We start from the raw sequence: 17,567 nt of genomic DNA, 5'->3' as shown, positions 1-17,567 counted from the left end.
TGCTTCATCCAAACGTGTGGAATGTTGGTTGAGTTGAGTTAGCGTGGATTCGATGGCCTCCTTTATGCCCGCTAATTTTTCGTCTAGCAGGGGTCCAAGACAGCCACCAGGTCGTTGTGCTTCATTTTCAGCTGTTTAACCGGCGGTCTGGATCTACGTGAGCGTTGGGACGCAGAGCGTGAAGTTGAGCGGTCGGAGGAGTTACCACCAGGGGTTCCGTCACAGGATGGCAGTGAAGCCCCCATAGAAGTCATTGACGTAGGAATCAAGAACTTTTCCATGCAGTCGTAGAATAGTGACCACTGTGGAGGTGTGCAGAGAGTAAGAAATGCCAGAGGTGTGTGGGGTCTCGCACGCGGAGTACCAGGCTAAGTCGGTGTCACATCACTGTGGAGTCACAGTATGCATCTAGGTTCGGGGCGAGCCGACTCAAAGGGTAGGATGATGTGATTACAATCCGCCCATATAGGACATCCTGAGGAGGGTTGCGTGAAAGATGGGTAATATGCAGGGAGGAGGGCAGTGAGCTGAGGCAGATATATAGCGATTCTGTCTCGAAGAGGGGGGGGAGAGTTCTTCACCTCACCACTAGTACCGGATGATACCAACAGTGCGGCTCCCATCTCCCACCGGCACCACACCCCGAAGCAGCGTGGGTATGGTTGAGTATTATGGCCAGCAGCCTATGTAGTACGTGGAAAATGCGGGCTGTATCTCTTCTCCCCGTGGGTATCGGGGGGGCGCTGGATATGTGGGTGAAGAGCTCGGTGGTGGGTTAGCAGGAGATGGCGTGTAGGAGCTGCCCAGGGGAGGACACCTTACCAGTTATTTTGCTGGCCGTGCTGTGCTGGTGTTCTCTCCCCTGTGTTCTGCTCCGTGTCAGGCAGCCACAGCAGCAGGGGTGAAGGAGCCGCCAGGTCCCGCCGCCACATTCAGGAGGCCTTCCGCGACACCGCTAGCTGGGGCCTCCCACAGGAACAGTGATCGCGGGTCGGAGGGAGACTATCTCCGCAGGCGTCAGGTCCGGGGGCCGCCAGGTGGTAATGAACAGGGATGCGCGCCATGAAAACGGCGCGGGTGGGAGTTCGGCGGGGTAGTTACATAATCGAGGCCCCGGCTCTGGAGCACAGTATAGGCTGCAATCCGCGGGAGCTGTGCTGAAGCTCCCCGACTCCGCGGCTGCAGGATTCCAGCAGTAGAGGAAGCAGGGGAGAATGTAGAAAAGGGGGTAGGGGCAGATGAGTGAGTTTGGGTGGGTTAGGAGAGTGATAAAAGGGGTTTTGAAGCAGGAGCTGTGGATAGCTGCGACTGCTTAACCCGATGTTAGGCCACCCCCCCCCCGCTATTTTTTTTGATCATTAAGGATTCAGTAATATCAGGTATGGTTCCCAAAGACTGGCGTATAGTGGAAGTAGTGCTTATATTCAAAAGGGAAGTAAAGCTGAACCAGGTAATTATAGACCAGTTAGTCTTACATCTATAGTGGGGAAAGTATTGGAAGGTATTCTAAGAGATAGTATTCAGAAGTTCCTTGAAGTCAATAAGGTCATTAAAAGGAATCAACATGGGTTTATGAAGGACAGATCCTGTCAAACCAACTTACTTGGCTTTTATGAAACAGTAAGCGCAAACCTAGATCTGGGTAAAGAGGTGGATGTAATCTTTTTAGATTTTGCCAAAGCGTTCGACACTGTACCACACATGAGACTTATCTACAAGCTACAAGAATCAGGGCTAGGAAGCACAATATGCACTTGGGTCAAAAACTGGTTAGATAATAGGGAGCAGCGCGTTGTGGTTAATGGCTCTTTTTCAACTTGGACTGAAGTGCTAAGTGGTGTTCCGCAAGGCTCAGTATTAGGACCGCTATTGTTCAATATTTTCATTAACGACCTAACAGAAGGTCTAGAGAGCATGGTGTCAATTTTTGCAGATGATACCAAATTGTGTAAAGTTATAAATTCGGAGGGGGATGCTGAGTCGCTTCAGAATGACTTAGTTAAATTAGAAGCTTGGGCAGCGAAATGGAGAATGTGGTTCAATACAGACAAGTGTAAGGTAATGCACTGTGGTAACAAGAACAAAAATAACACCTACCTACTAAATGGGGTAAAATTAGGGGATTCTGTACTGGAAAAGGACTTAGGTGTCCTCATAGATAGCAAACTAAGCAGTAGTACCCAAAGTAGGACTGCAGCAAAGAAGGCTAATAAGATATTAGCATGCATAAAACGGGGAATTGATGCTAGGGACGAGAGTATTATACTCCCAGTATATAAATCACTTGTGAGGCCACACCTTGAATACTGTGTACAATTCTGGGCACCTTACTACAAAAAGGATATCCTGGAGCTAGAAAAGGTTCAAAGGCGGGCGACCAAACTAATTAAGGGTATGGAGACGCTGGAATATGAGGAAAGGCTTGCAAGACTAGGCATGTTTATACAAAAAAAAAAAAAAAAAACTGGATCAACATTTACAAATATATAAGGGTACAATATACAGATCTTGCGCAGGACCTGTTTTTGGTTAGATCAACACAGAGAACTAGTGGATACTCGCTCAGGTTACAGGAGAGGAGATTCCGCACAATACGGCGTAAAGGCTTTTTTACGGTAAGGACGATACGTGTTTGGAATTCCCTGCCTGAGGGAGTTGTAATGGCCGACTCAGTCAACACCTTTAAGAATGGGTTAGATAAATTCCTAATGGATAAGGATATCCAGGGTTACGGGGCATAGTCACGCACTATGTTTATTATAAAAAAGAGGGGTAAAACGTAACGGCAGTCATCAACTTCACTCAAAATTTTATACAAAATAATCGTGCATAGGAGACCACAAATAGGTTAAACCCAATGGACAATTGTCTTTTTTCAACCTTAGATACTATGTTACTATGTTACGTGTTCCCTCTGATGTCACTCCTGCACAGGGTAATAAGGAAGTTCAAGCAAGAAGGAGGAATACTACTTCTAATTGCTCTGGCATGGTCCAGACGGCATTGATTCTCAGATTTTCAGGGTCTCTTGATAGAGTGTCCTCTTCTACTTCCGCAACGCCCAGACCTTCTCGTTCAGGGCCCTCATGTTTACCAGGATCTGGCCCGACTGGCTTTGACGGCGTGGCTCTTGAAGCTTCAGTTCTGAGGGCCAAAGGATTTTCTGAGGCGGTCATTCAAACTATGTTGGAAGCCCGTAAACCGGCCTTACCTCTCCTGGTTTGTCCTCCAAAGAGCTATAATAAGCTAATAAGCAGACCTTGGCCAGATGGATTAGAATGGTGATTGCACATGCTTATGTACAGGCTGGCCTTCCAGCTCCTGCTACCATCAAAGCCCATTCTACTCGGTCTGTTGGACCTTCTTCGGCGGCCCGCTGTGGTGCGACCCTTGAACAATTGTGCAACGCGGCTACGTGGTCCTCAGTGAACACGTTCATAAGGTTCTATGTCTTTAATACTTCCGCCTCCCAGGATGCCTCCTTTGGACGCCGGGTACTTGTACCGGCTACAGTACGTCCCCTCCCATGAGGAACTGCTTTAGGGCATCCCCGATGTTATTTCCTGTGGAATACCAGTGTATCCCACTGCAGAAATGGAGACTTATGGAAGAACTTACCGTTGTTAAATCTCTTTCTGCGAGGTACACTGGATTCCACATGGTGCCCACCCTGACACACTTCGCTTCTTTGGGTTTGTATGGCATTAGCTGCTGGTACCTTCTCCTGTCGTGAGAATGTGGTTCTGTGTGGCTACTAACTGTTGTCATCTCTCTTACCTGCTACTGCATTGGACTGGTTAACAATACTGAGCTCCAGTGCCTGGAGGTGGGTATATAGAGGAGGCAGCGCTGGGCATTCTGGGAACAGTCAAAGCTTTTAGCCTGTTGGTGCCTCGGATCAAGATCCAACTATACACCCCCGATGTTATTCCCTGTGGAATCCAGTGTACCTCTCAGAAAGAGATTTAACAATGGTAAGTTCTTACCATAAATCTCCTTTTTCCTTTCCCATTCCCTTTGGGTATACTGTACATCATTTAGCTCATAAAATAGCATGTGTAAAAATGGCTTAAGGTGTTATAATCAACTTGATGATGCTGTGCAAAAAAAAAAGAGTAATTTAAATAAAACCAATTTGCTCCCCCCCCAAAGTAACTAAGTAACCAGCACTAGTGTTATCATTGCCATTAAAACAGCAGAACAATGACCATGGAGTCCCCATAATATGAAACCACTCCCAGTCACACTGGGTTTAAGAAACCTGCTTTCCCTCATTGTGACATCCAGGCCCATGCAGGATACCACTAGGGCTCATCCGGGCACTAGGCCCAAGGGCCTAATTCAGACCTGGTCACAAGCAGGCGTTTTTTGCACTGCTGCGACCAGGTAGTCGCCGCCTACAGGAGGAGGGGGTAATAACTGTGCAGGGGTGCGACCAGATGTGCAGAGAGCTGCACAAACCAAAGTTTGTGCAGTCTCTGCACAGCCCAGGACTTACTCTTGCCGTGCGATGATCGGGTCCGGAGCTGACGTCAGAATCCCTCCCTCCAAACGGTTGGATACTCCTGAGTTTTTCTGTACACTCCCTGGAAACGATCAGTTGCCACGCACAAACAGCCTCTTCCTGTCAATTTTCTTGCGATCGTCGGTGCGATCGCTTTCTTCGTACATCCCGTTGCTGTCCGGCACTCCCCATAGCTGGGGGGGGGGGGGTGACACGCCTGCGCATTGCGGGGCATACGCATGTGCAGTTCAGACTCGATCACTGCTGAGCGAAAACGCACAGCAGCGATCGGGTCTGAATTACCCCCCAAATGTGTTAAGCCTTAACAAGAGATAAATCTGAGACGCATAAGGAGTGATGGCAGTTAGGAAGCTGATTGGTTGGTCACTTATGTGCCAGTCCAGTAGTGCCAGAGAATGCTAGGGCTTGGGAACTACAAGCACCAGCATTCCCTGGCAGTTGAGGCCAGCTGCAACGTGTAGTTCCTTACTAGTACCTAAGAAGGAAAAAGAAACACAAACACCATAGAAAGTCTTTATATTGAAATAAAATCTCCCCTTAAACCTCTGTTTATCTTTTTATTCAGTTTCCTATATCCACAGAGCATCTTCTGGCTTCTTTTCTGAAGCAGTCCATAGGGATTAAAAATAACAGAACAGTGTTACTTTTCTCTAGCAAAGCTGTGACCAGAATGAATGAAGGGGTCAGTATGGTTGGGACTCGCGTCTGATTGTCTGTTGGCGTGGGAACACCGCTGCTCTGATTGCCTAATCCTGTATGGACCCCTCAAGGTCAATTAAGTTCATTCACTTTTGTTATTGCTCCCATCTAAACCATTACTGTTGCTCTGTTATAGTATTTTATTTTTATTGCTAGTGCTATTCAACACAGGCTAGTTGTCACTGATGGACAGTCCAATTGTTGTTTTGTGGGTCTGATCTCCATAGGGATATCAGCCTCATGCTGACCTGGCTGGGGCAAGTTTTACATCATGACAGTGGTCTCTCTTATAGCGTGACTAGCCCAGTCTGGAATAGTCTGGTACCGGTTATCAAATGTTTTCCTTGGGGGTACTGCGCAGGTTCTCACAGAACAAGACCTGCACACGAGCGGTGCGGCATCTCTTACCATCTGAGTTTTATGCAAACAACTCTGAATGAGGCTCATAGTGCAAGTATAAGGAAACTCACTGCATCCAATTAAACTTTTTGGGGTATATTTACTAAAGCTCGATTTTTCATCAGTTTTGCTATTTGTAGATTTACTAAAGTCAAAACCAATGGAAAAAAATAAATCAAAAACCCAATTTTCGACCTATATCAACCATTGGACCAACATCAGTACTTTTACATGGAGAATTATTAAAAAAAACAGAGATTTACTAAAGGTCTAACCTTCCCAAACAATGGAGTCGGCTGTGAGGGAGGCGAGTTTGGGGAAAGCACTGCACAAATCATAATTACCTGTGCAGATTTCTTAGGGTTACAAAAAAAAAAAAACATTTTAGAAACCACACTTCATACTTACAATGTCTTTGGAAGTGCTCTGTCCTCTTCTTTCCCTGATGTAGTCCACTCGTCTTCAGAAAAAAACAACCCGGCCACCTATTCCCACAGACTGTCCCAAAATGACACTCCGGGGTCACTATCATTGAAGTGAATAGGGATGCGCTTATTGGCTAAGAGATGGGCAGTTTCTATAGCAACGTCCGCTGATTCTGTGGCAGCACGCCCCCATACCTAGTATTGCCATCTTTCCGGTGATGATGGTGTATATGCAGGAGATAGCAAAGACTCTGGGACCTTCAAATGTAGCCATTCAGCTTCAGGCATTCATTGCACTTCTGTGCAAGGCTTTTGCAGGGGTGCCACAGGTTGGTGTTCGAGGACCAAATCAAATTATTTATGGCGAAATTGATATGGCCAAAACTAGTGCTGGTGGCGGCCAATTATAAATGATGTGGACAATCAGAAGCACAACTGTACACCGCCACATAACTGACCCTAAGGATGATAGGTAGGCACAATTTACTTAATTTAATATTGTGATGACTTGGGGTAACTACCTCAGTAGAGAGGTGTATTGGTGCAGTGTCTAGGTGCTTAATCAGGATCCAAACACAGCTTGTCAGGTAAATAAATGAAATACTGCTTTACTGTCATCATAAATTAAATAAAACACCGAACCTCCATTCAGGGCAATAACTCACATCTTCACCGCTGATTATCTTTGGGCAGCTAGTCTGCGTCACAAAGTCTCTGTTTCTTTGCAGGTCTAAGTAGCACAGACTCCATCATGGTTTAGCTTGCTGCCACAGCAACTCACAGTCTCAGTCCTGTCTCTCACAGGTACAGTAAGGCATTGTGTGGCCTACTCACATTCATCAGGCTCACTGGCCTGACTTCTTCTCAGTCATATGGAGCTCAGCCCCAGAGTTTGAGGGCCTTCCCTCTCTCCTACAGGTATAGGCTCAGGCCTCCTGGCCCTCAGAAGTTTCCTAGCATACTGAACTCTGACTGGCTTTCCCAACCCCAGTTAGGCAGGATACACAGACCATAGCCTGTCCTGACTATAGAGTCTTCCAGACTGACTCTCCCCTGCAGCAATTAGGTGTGCTCACACCTGGCTTCTCTTCCCATTGTGGCCAGATCCCTCTTGCTGCACACAGAATGCATGTTTCATCAGTGCAATACTGCCACAATATTTGTTTCTAAATTTATAAATAAAAATCTTTTATCCTATGGGTGCCATCAAATAAAATGCTGATACTCTAGGGCGCAGTGATTCAAAGAAAGTTGGCAAACTACTGTACTATGCTTTAGAAGCTGCCAGGCCTATATGCATCACTTTGCTGGCTGCTACTCATACTGGCCAATCAGAGGCATAGCCACAATGGGTACAGGGATGCCGTTGCTATGAGGCCCAGACCACTTCTGGGGCCCACCTCCACTGCACCAAGCTCGCACATTCTATTGTATAAACCTTCATTTTGATGCCTGTGAGAGCATAGCTGATGGATGCCATGATGATGTCTTTGCAACTGAGCGATTATCGGTAAATTGCGCATGCTTATGCTTCTCAATGCACATATGCCAAAGTCTAATAGCGATGCTGCTCAAAGAGTTTACTTCCGCACAGAGTGAGTGACAGGCACCATTTGTGGTCACTGAACACAGACCTGTCGTGATCATGTTTGGGAATCTCTGTTCAAGCTGCCATGCTGCTTGGCCATTGATTTACTAAAGCTGACGATTATTGAAGTATCTATCTACATGTGCACTGCAAATGTGTACACTCTTGCTCTGCCTTTGTTATGGATCTGGGGGGTTTCTGTATTTTTCATAGTTGATGTTTTTTTTGCATACTTTTGCACATCCTCAGTATGCACAATCTCAGCTGCAAACACAATAGCGTCTGTCAATTAATGAAACAGCTCAGGGGGCACTGCGCAGGTGCCCCACCATTGGAGATGTACGCAAACCATCAAAGGCACCCCACTATAGGAGATGCATACCTCCCAACTGACCGCTATTCGGACACTGTCCCGCTGTCCCTCCTGGGGGTCGCAGTGTCTCGCGAGTGGTAGGGACAGTTGGGAGAACCAGTAGTCACCGCTGCTCTGCAAAGCAGGTGGTGATCACTGACTAGATGCCGCACGGCATCTGCACAGTGCGGGGAGGAGAAAAAAGGGCTGCCCTGCTGCTTGGGGCGCGCTGGGCACACCCCCAAAATATAAAAAATGGGGGTCGTAGTGTGCTGCCCGCCCCTTCATCCAAGGCTCCACCCATTTTTAGAGAGGCTCCACCCCTTTATGAACACGGGTGCGCCTTCGGCGCAGCATGTTCCGCACTACAGACAACACAAGTTGGGAGGTATGGAGATGTACACATACTATCACAGGCATCCCACCATCATAGATGTACACAAACCATCGCAGGCATCCCACCATTGGAGATATACATAAACCATTCCAGGCATCCTACCATCAGAGATGTATGCACACCATCGCAGGCACCCACCATCATAGGTGTACACAAACAAGAATTAGAGGAACCACAACAGCTTCTTGCATGCTGTGGCGGATTTCCCATAAGGCACGTGCCTAGCGGCATCACTTAGTGAGGGCGGTAAAGCAGGCTGGCCTCCCTCCTGCCCACCAGGCCCTTTTTTTAATAGGAGAGAAGAGGGAGAGTAAGTGTGGGCAGAGGGGTTGAGCTACACTGGACCCAGAGGGCTGCTGTCATAGAGAGAGGTTTAGATGCAACAGATCCCCGTGTGTTTGTGTATATGTGCAATTTATGTGTATGTATGCTGTGTGTGTGCGTGTATGTGCAGTGTTTGTGTGTGTAACGCGTGTGTGTATGTACGTTGTTTGTGTTCGTTTGTGCAGTGTATGTGTGAAGTGTGTGTGCAGTGTGTGTGTGTGCCTGCAGTAGGGGGGACGCGTTTCATGCACTTCAATGCACTTTCTCTATCGTCCTAGTGGATGCTGGGGTTCCTGAAAGGACCATGGGGAATAGCGGCTCCGCAGGAGACAGGGCACAAAAAGTAAAGCTTTTAACCATGTGGTGTGTACTGGCTCCTCCCCCTATGACCCTCCTCCAAGCCTCAGTTAGGTTTTTGTGCCCGGCCGAGAAGGGTGCAATCTAGGTGGCTCTCCTAAAGAGCTGCTTAGAAAAAGTTTAGCTAGGTTTTTTATTTTACAGTGATTCCTGCTGGCAACAGGATCACTGCAGCGAGGGACTTAGGGGAGAAGGAGTCAACTCACCTGCGTGCAGGATGGATTGGCTTCTTGGCTACTGGACATCAAGCTCCAGAGGGACGATCACAGGTACAGCCTGGATAGGTCACCGGAGCCGCGCCGCCGGCCCCCTTGCAGATGCTGAAGACAGAAGATGGTCCAGAATCGGCGGCAGAAGACTCCTCAGTCTTCTTAAGGTAGCGCACAGCACTGCAGCTGTGCGCCATTGCTCCCAGCACACTTCACACGGCAGTCACTGAGGGTGCAGGGCGCTGGGGGGGGGGCGCCCTGGGCAGCAATGAGAAACCTTTTTTAGGCATAAAATACCTCACATATAGCCTCCGGGGGCTATATGGAGATATTTAACCCCTGCCTGAATCCATTGAAGAGCGGGAGACGAGCCCGCCGAAAAAGGGGCGGGGCCTATCTCCTCAGCACACGGCGCCATTTTCCTCTCACAGCTCCGCTGGTCAGGAAGGCTCCCAGTCTCTCCCCTGCACTGCACTACAGAAACAGGGTAAAACAAGAGAGGGGGGGCAAAATTGTGGCATTATATATATTTAAAGCAGCTATATAGGGAGCACTTATTATAAGGCTATCCCTGTCATATATAGCGCTTTTGGTGTGTGCTGGCAGACTCTCCCTCTGTCTCCCCAAAGGGCTAGTGGGGTCCTGTCTTCGTTTAGAGCATTCCCTGTGTGTCTGCTGTGTGTCGGTACGCGTGTGTCGACATGTATGAGGACGATATTGGTGTGGAGGCGGAGCAATTGCCAAATATGGGGATGTCACCTCCTAGGGGGTCGACACCAGAATGGATGCCTTTATTTATGGAATTACGGGATAGTGTCAACACGCTAAAGCAGTCGTTTGACGACATGAGACGGCCGGACAATCAATTAGTGCCTGTCCAGGCGCCTCAAACACCGTCAGGGGCTGTAAAACGCCCTTTGCCTCAGTCGGTCGACACAGACCCAGACACAGGCACTGATTCCAGTGGTGACGGTGACGAATCAACCGTATTTTCCAGTAGGGCCACACGTTATATGATTTTGGCAATGAAGGAGGCGTTACATATAGCTGATACTACAGGTACCACTAAACAGGGTATTATGTGGGGTGTGAAAAAACTACCTATAGTTTTTCCTTAATCAGAAGAATTAAATGAGGTGTGTGATGAAGCGTGGGTTGCCCCCGATAAAAAAATGCTAATTTCAAAGAAGTTATTGGCTTTATACCCTTTCCCGCCAGAGGTTAGGGCGCGCTGGGAAACACCTCCTAGGGTGGACAAGGCGCTCACACGCTTATCAAAACAAGTGGCGTTACCCTCTCCTGAGACGGCCGCACTTAAAGATCCAGCAGATAGGAGGATGGAAAATATCCAAAAAAGTATATACACACATACAGGTGTTATACTACGACCAGCTATAGCGACAGCCTGGATGTGCAGTGCTGGAGTAGCTTGGTCAGAGTCCCTGATTGAAAATATTGATACCCTGGATAGGGACAATGTTTTACTGTCTTTGGAGCAAATAAAGGATGCATTTCTTTATATGCGTGATGCACAGAGGGATATCTGCACGCTGGCATCACGGGTAAGTGCTATGTCCATTTCGGCCAGAAGAAGTTTATGGACGCGACAGTGGTCAGGCGATGCGGACTCAAAACGGCATATGGAAGTTTTGCCGTATAAAGGGGAGGAGTTATTTGGAGTCGGTCTATCGGATTTGGTGGCCACGGCTACAGCCGGGAAATCCACCTTTTTACCTCAAGTCACTCCCCAACAGAAAAAGACACCGACTTTTCAACCGCAGCCCTTTCGTTCCTTTAAAAACAAGAGAGCAAAGGGATATTCATATCTGCCACGAGGCAGAGGAAAGGGGAAGAGACAGCAACAGGCAGCTCCTTCCCAGGAACAGAAGCCCTCCCCCGCTTCTACAAAAGCCTCAGCATGACGCTGGGGCTTCTCAAGCGGACTCGGGGGCGGTGGGGGGTCGTCTCAAGAATTTCAGCGCGCAGTGGGCTCACTCGCAGGTAGATCCCTGGATCCTGCAGATAATATCTCAGGGGTACAGGTTAGAACTAGAGACGTCTCCACCTCGCCGTTTCCTGAAGTCTGCTTTACCAACGTCCCCCTCCGACAGGGTGACGGTCTTGGAAGCCATTCACAAGCTGTACTCTCAGCAGGTGATAGTCAAAGTACCCCTTTTACAACAGGGAAAGGGGTATTATTCCACTCTATTTGTGGTACCGAAGCCGGACGGCTCGGTAAGACCTATTCTAAATCTGAAATCCCTGAACCTGTACATAAAAAAGTTCAAGTTCAAGATGGAGTCACTCAGAGCGGTGATAGCGAACCTGGAAGAAGGGGACTTTATGGTATCCTTGGACATCAAGGATGCGTATCTCCACGTCCCAATTTACCCCTCACACCAGGGGTACCTCAGGTTCGTCGTACAAAACTGTCACTATCAGTTTCAGACGCTGCCGTTTGGATTGTCCACGGCACCTCGGGTCTTTACCAAAGTAATGGCCGAGATGATGATTCTTCTTCGAAGAAAAGGCGTGTTAATTATCCCATACTTGGACGATCTCCTGGTAAGGGCAAGGTCAAGAGAACAGCTAGAGATGGGAGTAGCACTGTCTCAAGAAGTGCTAAAACAGCACGGGTGGATTTTGAATATTCCAAAATCCCAGTTAATTCCGACAACACGTCTGCTGTTCCTAGGGATGATTCTGGACACGGTTCAGAAAAAGGTATTTCTCCCGGAGGAAAAAGCCAAGGAGTTATCCGAACTTGTCAGGAACCTCCTAAAGCCAGGAAAGGTGTCTGTACATCAATGCACAAGAGTCCTGGGAAAAATGGTGGCTTCTTACGAAGCAATTCCATTCGGCAGATTCCACGCAAGAATTTTCCAGAGGGATCTGCTCGACAAATGGTCAGGGTCGCATCTTCAGATGCACCGGCGGATAACCCTGTCTCCAAGGACAAGGGTATCTCTTCTGTGGTGGTTGCAGAGCGCTCATCTATTGGAGGGCCGCAGATTCGGCATACAGGATTGGATCCTGGTGACCACGGACGCCAGCCTGAGAGGCTGGGGAGCAGTCACACAAGGAAGGAACTTCCAGGGCGTGTGGTCGAGCCTGGAGATGTCTCTTCACATAAACATTCTGGAACTAAGAGCAATCTACAATGCTCTAAGTCAGGCAGAACCTCTGCTTCTAGGAAAACCGGTGTTGATCCAGTCGGACAACATCACGGCAGTCGCCCATGTAAACAGACAGGGCGGTACAAGAAGCAGGAGTGCAATGGCAGAAGCTGCGAGGATTCTTCGCTGGGCGGAGAATCATGTGATGGCACTGTCAGCAGTGTTCATCCCGGGAGTGGACAACTGGGAAGCAGACTTCCTCAGCAGACACGACCTTCACCCGGGAGAGTGGGGACTTCATCCAGAAGTTTTCCACATGCTTGTAACCCGTTGGGAAAGACCAATGGTGGACATGATGGCGTCTCGCCTCAACAAAAAACTGGACAGGTATTGCGCCAGGTCAAGAGACCCGCAGGCAATAGCTGTGGACGCGCTGGTAACGCCTTGGGTGTACCAGTCGGTGTATGTGTTTCCTCCTCTGCCTCTCATACCAAAGGTATTGAGAATTATAAGGAAAAGAGGAGTAAGAACGATACTAGTGGCTCCGGATTGGCCAAGAAGGACTTGGTACCCGGAACTTCAAGAGATGATCACGGACGATCCGTGGCCTCTACCTCTGAGAAGGGACCTGCTTCAGCAAGGTCCCTGTCTGTTTCAAGACTTACCGCGGCTGCGTTTGACGGCATGGCGGTTGAACGCCGGATCCTAAAGGGAAAAGGCATTCCGGAAGAAGTCATTCCTACTTTGATTAAAGCAAGGAAGGAAGTAACCGCGAAACATTATCACCGCATTTGGCGAAAATATGTTGCGTGGTGCGAGGATCGGAGTGCTCCGACGGAGGAATTTCAACTGGGTCGATTCCTGCATTTCCTGCAATCAGGATTGTCTATGGGTCTCAAGTTGGGATCTATTAAGGTTCAAATTTCGGCCCTGTCAATATTCTTCCAAAAAGAATTGGCCTCAGTTCCTGAGGTCCAGACTTTTGTTAAGGGTGTACTGCGTATACAGCCCCCTGTAGTGCCTCCGGTGGCACCGTGGGATCTAAACGTAGTTTTAGATTTCCTCAAATCCCATTGGTTTGAACCACTAAAAAAGGTTGATTTGAAATATCTCACATGGAAAGTGTCCATGCTACTAGCCCTGGCTTCAGCCAGGAGAGTGTCAGAACTGGCGACTTTATCTTACAAAAGCCCATATCTAATTTTCCATTCGGATAGGGCAGAACTGCGGACGCGTCCGCATTTTCTCCCTAAGGTGGTATCAGCGTTTCACCTGAACCAGCCTATTGTAGTGCCTGCGGCTACAAGCGACTTGGAGGACTCCAAGTTGTTGGACGTTGTTAGAGCTTTAAAAATATACATTTCAAGGACGGCTGGAGTCAGAAAATCTGACTCGCTGTTTATACTGTATGCACCCAACAAGCTGGGTGCTCCTGCTTCTAAGCAGTCGATTGCTCGTTGGATTTGTAGCACAATTCAACTTGCACATTCTGTGGCAGGCCTGCCACAGCCCAAATCTGTTAAGGCCCATTCCACAAGGAAGGTGGGCTCATCTTGGGCGGCTGCCCGAGGGGTCTCGGCATTACAACTCTGCCGAGCAGCTACGTGGTCGGGGGAGAACACGTTTGTAAAATTCTACAAATTTGATACCCTGGCAAAAGAGGACCTGGAGTTCTCTCATTCGGTGTTGCAGAGTCATCCGCACTCTCCCGCCCGTTTGGGAGCTTTGGTATAATCCCCATGGTCCTTTCAGGAACCCCAGCATCCACTAGGACGATAGAGAAAATAAGAATTTACTTACCGATAATTCTATTTCTCGGAGTCCGTAGTGGATGCTGGGCGCCCATCCCAAGTGCGGATTATCTGCAATAATTGTACATAGTTATTGTTGCCTTCATCGGGTTATTGTTGTAGGAAGCCATCTTTCAGAGGCTCCTCTGTTATCATACTGTTAACTGGGTTTTAGATCACAAGTTGTACGGTGTGATTGGTGTGGCTGGTATGAGTCTTACCCGGGATTCAAGATCCTTCCTTATTGTGTACGCTCGTCCGGGCACAGTACCTAACTGAGGCTTGGAGGAGGGTCATAGGGGGAGGAGCCAGTACACACCACATGGTTAAAAGCTTTACTTTTTGTGCCCTGTCTCCTGCGGAGCCGCTATTCCCCATGGTCCTTTCAGGAACCCCAGCATCCACTACGGACTCCGAGAAATAGAATTATCGGTAAGTAAATTCTTATTTTTTCGAGTGAAGTTTCATGCACTTCACTCCTCGAAAAAGTGCATTGAAGTGCATGAAACGCGTTGGAGATCATCTACACTGTAAGGAGGAAATCCTCTGCATGGCCATAACATCAGCCGCAACACAAGCAGAATAAACATCTGCTGCAACTGAAGCCGGGAGTAACATCACGCCGGCGTACAGCCCGCAGGACACAGCGGGACACGTAGGCGCTGCCAGCCCAGGACACAGCGGGACACGTAAGCGCCGCTGGCCCCGCCAACAACTAACAGCCGCGGAGGAAAAAGCATCGGAGCCGCAGTGCTCGCAGCGGCTTTCCAAGCGGCACCCAGCAGTCTCAGTGCCCAGTGTTCTCAGCGGCCCCGGAGTCAAGTATAGGGAAAGGTAGGAAACCACGGATATCCAGGATAAATAAAGTGTTGCTGGCCACCTCCTTTACCATATTCACTCAAAAGAGTGTAAACATTATATCACCAACAATAATTCCCCTTCTTTTTTTACAGGTACCGCTTTTTACATTTTAATTCATTCATTATATGCACATATTTGTTAACATTTTTAGCGCTTTCTTTTAAACATTACAAAAATTATTCTTAAGAAAGCAGCTTATATTTCATTAGCGCAGGCAATTAAAATATATCCTTACATCATCACAGCATTTAAGCCACGCCCGCTCTGTAATGCCGGTATAACCGGCATTATATAGCAGGGGGCGAGACTATGAATCACGTTGACTGTCCGGACCACCCAGTTTATTCTCAATGTGGGCGATCGGGCAGGGGGGACGACAAAAAAATCATGAGACTTGTCTGCTCTTCCGTGGGGCCGGGAGGGTCTCCTGATTTTCGGGAGAGTAGTCAAATATTATATATATATATATATATATATATATATATGAATAGAAAAGAGATTATTGCGCCACTTGTGTACAACAACAGCAATTTAAGAACAAAAGGTATAAATATATCCAAAATAAATGACACTCCCTAAAGGCTAATACAGGGCGTCAGCTGTCCCCCAAAAACAGGGATGGTGGTTCCCCGTAGCAAGAGATTAATAACACACAGGGGGGTGGGGGATATAGCGACCAATGGTGTCTTAGAGAGATTCAATAAAAGTAAGTAGATCTAAAAATATATATATATATATATATATATATATATAATATGATAAAAGAATAGTCAAAATGAGTAGATCTAATAAATTTATTAACACATTAAACAAAATAAAAAATGGATTAACAGCTATGATAAAATTTGAGCATCAAATCTCTTTTATATATAGGGCAATGGATAAGGTGTTTAAAAGCGACCAATGGTGTCACATAGGATATAGGGAGACTAACTTATGTAAAGATAGATTTGCAATTTATTCATAAACAAAACACACCAATAAAAAATGAAATATCAAAATCACAGATAAATAATTACTAAAAAAGTCTCTGGAGCTGGATAAAACTACAACTTATACCTCTAAAAATTCATAAGTGATAAAAAGGACCATAAAATGCACAGTACTGCCAATGTCAGTAACAGAACAAGTAAAAAAGAATAAGATAGCTTAACTTTGGAGGATAGGTTAGGTCTGGTAGTACCCGACGCGTTTCGTCCTATCTGTACTTCATCAAGGGGTGGTATGTAAGTGGGACAGCTCAGATATAAATACACACATTAATGAGGAAGTGATTATTACATCACTTCCTGTCAATTACAGATTCAGAATTACAAGTAATCTATTATAGTCTAAAACACATTATAAAAGGTTCCTCCTCAGGTTTAGGGCGGGATGTACTAAAGCAAAAATGCGGTAAAACCCCCGAAAACGGGGGTTTTACCGCATTTTCATATTTACTAACACCCTACCGCTGCGTTTTCGGCGTCCAGAGTATCGCCATCTCTGGATGGCGATACCCTACAGAAGCCTATGGGCTTCTTTTCGCCGACCGCCGCAACCCGCCGACACCGCCGCAGACGCCGAACCCCCAGCTTACCTTCCTCAATGATGCCCCGGACCCGGAAGGTAATCTCCTCCCCCCCCCTAGCAACGCAGCCAGACGTCCTTCCGGCTGCAGGGGGGAGGAGGAGGCGCCGGGGGCAGCCTGCTGCTGCTACCCGGCATCAAGGCAGTGTGGGAACCCCATGGAGGTGACGGAGACCCCCCGCAGACCACCTAACAGGTATCGCGGGGGGCCTCCGTCACCGCATCGCGATGTTGATCGCATATGTTAGTACATACGCGATCAACATCGCTACGGTAACCGGCGAGGTGCGGCGATGTATGTTAATACATCCCGCCCTTAGTCTGGTACTGGGACTGACCGCTATAATAAGAGCCTGGTTTGAGTGTTTAAACTCTGTATGTGGAGATCGAAAGTTCATTACATCCGGACTTCCTGTCCGGATCGCGGGTGACGTCACGTCCGTCCCGCTTCCAGCGTCGGAAGTCTCTTGTGCGCATGCCCTGGCTCTGCATAGCGGACATCAGCCGTCCATCAGCCGTTGCGCATGCGCCCGCCTTCATAGTAGAATTGGGTAGATGGTGTGTGTCGTTTCCACAGTGTATATGCGGTGGCCATTTTCTTGGAGTCCCGGATTTCAACAGACATTTCTTATACAATATGTAGTGTCCCGGCAGCCATCTTTGGTATGATAATTCCGATTGGCAACATCTAAAAGGAGCTCATACTCCGTGAGTATGATAAACATTGAAAAAGAGCGGAGAGTAGTTAAGAATTTAGAAAGGCTCACTGCTCATTATATTAGGTCAATACCCTCTATTAGGATACAAGGTTTAGATTGCCAGCAAAAATGCTGTTTATTTAAAAAATACAAATATATATAGGTGTATAATCATATATATAATTACTACAATACTATATGAAAGGGAGAGAGCAAATAAATACATTTTAGCATAATACTTTCAAAGGTGACGAATGT

The 17,567-nt window shown here is 47.5% G+C and overlaps 1 protein-coding gene across 1 annotated transcript in view; it reads right to left on the bottom strand.

Annotated features, from left to right (window-relative positions):
- C2H13orf42 (chromosome 2 C13orf42 homolog) overlaps positions 1 to 17,567 on the bottom strand; it is a 59,909-nt gene that overhangs the window by 31,841 nt on the left and 10,501 nt on the right. The window lies entirely within an intron of this gene.

This window comes from Pseudophryne corroboree, chromosome 2, assembly GCF_028390025.1.
Source record: "Pseudophryne corroboree isolate aPseCor3 chromosome 2, aPseCor3.hap2, whole genome shotgun sequence".
Classification (NCBI taxonomy): domain Eukaryota; kingdom Metazoa; phylum Chordata; class Amphibia; order Anura; family Myobatrachidae; genus Pseudophryne; species Pseudophryne corroboree.
Note: the sequence above shows the minus strand (reverse complement) of the source record. Positions and strands in the feature narration are given on the sequence as shown.